General features: G+C 40.7%; 1 long non-coding RNA gene across 1 annotated transcript; it reads left to right on the top strand.

The window, feature by feature from the left end:
• The first annotated feature begins 3,315 nt into the window (after window positions 1-3,315).
• On the top strand, window positions 3,316-4,183 carry LOC143136773 (uncharacterized). The gene is made up of 3 exons (XR_012989446.1): window positions 3,316-3,480; window positions 3,618-3,672; window positions 3,977-4,183. It is a non-coding gene; the product is annotated as an uncharacterized LOC143136773 (long non-coding RNA).
• The last annotated feature ends 2,121 nt before the right edge of the window (window positions 4,184-6,304 follow it).

The raw sequence follows: 6,304 nt of genomic DNA on the forward strand, positions 1-6,304 counted from the left end.
TCTTTTTTGGCAGATTGCAAGTTGTATTGGTGCATAACGCCATCTACTGCACAGGAGTATGTAAGTGACTGCTTCCTGTCCATGAATAGACCTACCGAGCATAATAATAATAACTAGATGTACCGCATAGCGGTACAAAATATGACCGCCGCTCAGTCCTGTACATCGTTTCCGCGAAAATAAATCACACTTCAATTTGTCTCCATATTTTACTCCATCCCCCACTCTTGAAACTTTTGTGTATGCTTGTTTGGCATGCCTGAGTGTGTGTGTGCGGCTGCACAGAAAGTAGCCTACTGGTGCTGAAAAGGTGAATAGATTGTAGAATAGCCAAAGAAGATGTAGCATTGTTATAAAACCTTTAAAATCTCTAAACAATCACAAGTAGGGCAGTTCATCACAGTTCATCCATTGCAACTGGATTGATGAAAGGTCACTTACACCTGTAGGCTACATTGTATTTGGGAAAAGCAAAAGGTATCAGCATAATGTTATTTATTTATTTATTTATTTATTTATTTATAAACAAAAACATCTCTGTCAGTTCCATGCCGTTTTCAACAGCTATCAAAAACAACATTTTTGGATGGATGGATTTTTTGTGAATGTTTCTTCTTCTACATAAGATTTTAGTCATCTTTAGTTCATGTAATACTTTATTGTCAATGCACAAATTAAGTAACAGTAGTCTGAAACGTTATTGTTAATGCACAAATTAAGTAACAGTAGTCTAAAATGAAATGCTGTTTTACATCTAACCAATGGTGCAAATAACAGACATCACCAAATGGGCCTTGATGAAATGCGTCGCTAGACTGTTCATACACATTTTAACGGGCCAAAGTTGAAGAGCTGTTGTTCGTTATTGTTCGTGCAAATATAGGCTGATTCATGTTCCCTTGCATTGTGTAACTGAGGTCCATGGCTAGTCTGGCTTTCACCAGACCAAGCTCAATCTTTTAAGAAATCAAAAAATAAATAGCGGGCAGATCAGGCTGGGTTCACCCAGCCTAGTCCATAGGCACCCGATATTGTTTAATTTTCCGATTGAGATATCCACACTCTGGCTATTCTAAATGCAAAAATGCATCAGGGAGTTATGACAAAACTGTAACTAACAAACTAGATCCTAATAGAAAGTTGTTAGCTTCCCTAAGCTACAGGTAGGCTTATAAGGTAGGCCTATTTACAACATAAATTGTCAATAGGCTATGCTGGCGACACAAATAAAATCTCTTTTGGAAACCAATGGCTTACGCCTTACAGTATCAAGCGGACTTAAACTGCCATACCGTGGCGAAAAGTTGTAATAAAATTCACGCAGCTCCATGAGTCAAGGAAAGCGCGAATGAAGTAGCCACTTCTAAATGGGACCCACTACACACTTAAAGGAACACGCCACCCAAAATCAGTAGTAATATATGTTCTTACCTTAACTTTCACGAGTTGAGTCATACCTCTCCCGCGTCGGTATGTGCACTCAAATGCTCTGGCGCGCAGCGCGAATGTGTTAGCATGTTGCTATGCTAGCGGGCTTTGCCGTGGCCGTAGAGAGAGTAAGATGGCATTAATCAAACACATCCACGTTTTCCCTACTTAAATACAGTTGCACAAGTAGTTGATTAAAAATGTTAGGGCACACAACATGAAACGTGACGATTTTCCAAGCGAATAAACAGGAGAACTACAATGTCTGGCGCAATAGCACTTGGGAGTACTTCAACCTAGGTAGTAATATTAATTAACACCTAATTGTAGATCCTATTCACCACAGAGTTTAGAATCCATGCTTGATCGACCCCTCAGCCTCCCCCTCCCCTCTGAGCGAGAGAGAGGCACACACACTAGAGATGCGCTGATGGGCTATTATTTCAACCATAACTGCATAGCAAAACTTAAAGCTACATTGTGTACTTTTTAGAGTTAATTCTTAGCAAAAACCCATTTGTTCTTTCAAAAATATGTGCTCATTCATGTGTAATTATTTCCACCTACTAATCAAAGTATTCTCGTAAGTGTAGAATCTGCTATTCCAAATACATACGCGCGAGTCGCGCGCTGAATCCATGTTGCGCCTCCATCTTTGAAATACATTCGCCAACGAGGGACATTCCTGGAAATTCAGCTCCGCCTTTCGCGCTTGTAGGCAACACTCATTGCCTGATTAGTCTACTAGCGACAGCCGGCAGATTTGAAGATGGAGGATTACACCTATTCTCGAGGACATGAAAAGGAGTCGCCAAGGAAGCGAAAAAGAGAATTAAAACGACATCGCGACCGGAAAAACAACAGACCAAAGTCAATATTGGAGTGGCTTTTCTAAGATGGAAAGAGCTCGTGAGGAGCAAGGATTTTAAAAGGGACGCCGAAGTTGTCTGCTTTCTTCTCGACAGGTAATTCGGCCTATTCGTGTAAACATATAGCTTACAGTCTATGGTGTAAATTCGAAGTTTTATAGTTGTATAGCTAACTATAGCATGGTTGTCCATAACGCTAGAACGACGTCTGGGATACTTTTCCTCGCGTCGATGAAAAATTATTGTCTTGGCAACGTTGTAACAAAAATCTGCTATGACGGATCACAGGCAAAGGGCACTGTAAATTGTAGTTATTTTTCATTGCTTTTGCTTTGTAGCCTAAATGTATCCTAATCTGATAATGCTAGGGTAGCCAATTCCAAGGGTGACGTTCACATCCTGAGGCCTGGCCTGTACTCTTATTAATTGTAGACGTAGCCAAAGTCCTTTTAGACAAGTCCCTCCACTCGGCGGCCATATACCAACGTTTTATGGGCACTCATCGGGCACAGTCTTTGGGTCGAACTGCGCGTGTGCAAGGCTTCACGATTCCAATCTTGCTCCAGCGGCGAGATCACAACACATGATTGGCACGATGTCTTCACAACACACCATATGATTGGCTCAATGTATTCAAATGTCGACGTTTTGCCGAGGAAGGGGTGGGATATGTGTAGACAACGGCCATATTGGCGTGACAAACTAGCCCCATGCATTTCTATGGAGTATTTTTTGAGTGCTGTGTCTCTACATTAGAAAGTCTCTGACGTAGCCTACTAATTACTAAATTGTCTGAACGTTTTTCAACATATGAGTGTAGCCTACACCTCAGAATGGGGGAAGGGTAGACTAGTCAATTACACTTGTGAAGGTAGACCAGCCAGCCCATTGAGACTGATCAATGAGGGTCAAAGTCATTATCATGCAGAACAATAAAATACGGACAGAACTGCTTTGATTGAACTTTAGTCAATGCATTTACCAAAATACATCTTTCTTCATGGTCATAAAATGAATGTACTTTGTTTGTGGTTTAAGTGAGACATTCTAACATGTACTGCTCTTTTTTGTCCAGCTATGAGCGAGAACTGAGAGCAGTCACATCAACACCAATAAAGGGAAAGCCCTCTAGTAGCCTATTAACTACTCCAGAAGTGTCCAGCATTTCTAGTGGGACAGACAGGTCAGTCACTGCATGAAAACAATTGTTGATTCTGTGATTGTTGTTTGATAATAACTGAAAGTATATTTTTAATAACTTGGTGTTTACCATTTTATGTACTGTCATATGTTGTGAAACGCTCTGCTTATTCATATCAGATGAGCATCTTGGCGCAATTGCAGAAGCCCCTGAATTTGAGAACCTTGAACAGAGGTAACCCATCAATGCTTATAATGTCTATACCCTAACCCTACATGACATTCTCTATTGTATATTTTCATGATATAAGCATTTATATATATTTTTTACAAAGCCTAAATGACATGAGCATCGTGGAGGAGGATGTGGACGAAATTAAATGGTCTTGTTATGTGATGCATGTGCATGCCTTAATTGTTCCTTATGTAACCTTGCCTATAACTCAGTCTAGGCAAAATAGCACTATACAGATTAGTAACAATATGTTGAACTATATAAAATGGTGTGTATGTCTAACAACACTGCATGTCTCCCACAGGATCAGCTTTCCAGGAGACTGCAAATTTAGAATGATGGCCCATGTTGCTTCAAAGGCACCATACAAAAAGGAAGGGTTCATGTGTAAAAACCATAATTTCTGTAAATAAATATATTGCAAACAACATTGTTGACCATGTTACTGTCATTTGGTGTTTCAAAATGGTAAATTACCACAGCTCCTTTTTTAATTATAAGTTTGTGGATGTAACGTATAAGAGGTACAGCATGAACAGTCTCTTATCAATTCTAAACGTTTTTATTTTCATGAAAGCAAAATATAACGATGTACCGGTGTAAAATAAATTAAATTCAGTTTTAAAAGGAACAGGCAGTACACGAACACTAATACAAAACTATTTACAATAACACAACATTATAGGAAGGTGATAAATTCCAGAGATGTCCCTGAGGGTCAGGGAATTTATCCCTTATCCTACACACACAGCTTGGGATCACTCTTCTATTACCCTGTCCTAGAGACCCATGCTGCCAAAAAATGAAATGTCTGTAGGTAGCATATCTGAACTCTATTGCCATCACCTGGCTCTCTTACATGGCCTAATGCTGTGATGTCCTCCCTGTGAATCTGGAGAGAACCTTTATCTAGGCAGCACTGTATGAAGTGAGGCAGAAGGCTCACACAGGTGGCTGGGTTTTGTCCACAGCATTTTCTCTCCCGATCGGTTGGCATGTCTGCAGTGTGTACAAGTACACCAAGGCATCCCTGGCACAGGTGGGGGGACGACATGTCTGCACTGATGCATCATCAAACACCAGACCTGGGGCCTGTACTACGAAGGGAGCTTAACCTACCCAGATGTAACCCAGGGTTACTTTGTTAAACCGGGGTTGACAAAACCTGGTTATCTTTAGTGGTGTTAATCGGTACTATGACGCTGATTATGAAGTTGATTTGTTGAGCCGGGGTTAACCTCATTGGAGTTTGTGCGCGTTCACATAAAAGGGGCGGGTTGCAGCGCAAATCACCACTTTCAGTGATGACGCGTTCACCTTATTTTACAGATGAGGAATGCACAATTATTATGACAAGTTATGAGGAATTAAAACCCACTCTACGACAAAAATCAAATACGTCGGCAGTGAACAAAGCAAGGCAAGGCTGTTGGCAACGTATTGCAGATCGGGTAGCCTAAATGCCTAAAAGTAAAGTTTTATGTCCACATGTTCTTCAAATACGGAGGATTAATAGCTTGCGGAATGTATTTAATGAGTTTAAATAATTAAATTGCTTATTTATTTTGAGTTCATAGAAATGCCTACAGATGCAACACAATTTAGAAGTGGGCATATAGATTACAGTAATAAGGATAATTGAATGTTTAAGTAGCCCCATTGACTGATTTAGTGTATGCCTAATCCTGTGAACATATCAGATGCAACACCATTGCCAAACGCACATGGCAGCAGGTGAAAATGAAACACAAACACATTATTCAGAATAGTGGTTTATATAGTCATAGCTTGCATTAATATTTCTATGAAAACATGTAGGCCTATGCTTATAGCCTTCACTTGGCCTCTGTTTTACAGCTAACAAGAAAAAGGTGTCTTTGAACACTACTGTAAGGCACCAGAGTGTTTTACAGTAGCAGAGGAGTTGGCCATCGCAAATAATAGTGGAAGGCCGATTATGGAGGGGGTTGAGGGAGGCATTCGGTCGGATTCTGGTGCTGTGGAAATCTGTAGCCTTTATGTGCAGGGTACAGTAATATGACATTCAATTAAATACGTTTGTAAAAATGGTGATTTTAATTTATTAGGCCTACTATATGTCCGATTTATTCTTGCTCAGATGTTCAGCATACTGTAGGCCTATGTCCGATTTATTTTCGGACATACAGTAGGCTATTCTTGCTCAGATGTTCAGCATCACCAATGGAATACATGAATGTCCACGTACGGGCATTGCTATGAGACGTCTTCCTAGATCATCTGACAAAGATAACGAATTCCCTCGGCTGACAATCTATATCTTCATAGAGAATATCGTCCGGGTAGGCTATATATATTTTCTGGCGGTCTCTAAAACCCCTCGCCCTGCGAAGAGAGTCCCTCACGATTTGCGCTCCAATGTCGTATGGATCATCCAGGTACGCCGACATGTCTCGGGAGAAATTGTTAGTGGAGGAGTGGTACTTATAAAGGGTGTGGTTAACAGAAACCTCGGGTTAACCAAGAACATAACCTGGTCGGAGCAGGTTTGAGATGCAGCGTAAATTGCCATGGCAGCATACCTCGGTTAAAACCTATCCACCTTTCGTAGTACGGGTTAATCGGGAAGTTACGCCACACGTGATCAAGTTAC

This window comes from Alosa pseudoharengus, unplaced genomic scaffold (genome assembly GCF_046254945.1).
Source record: "Alosa pseudoharengus isolate Yale_2024_CS ecotype anadromous, Long Island Sound unplaced genomic scaffold, YU_APseudo_1.1 YU_APseudo_1.1_scf_20, whole genome shotgun sequence".
In the NCBI taxonomy this organism is placed as follows: domain Eukaryota; kingdom Metazoa; phylum Chordata; class Actinopteri; order Clupeiformes; family Clupeidae; genus Alosa; species Alosa pseudoharengus.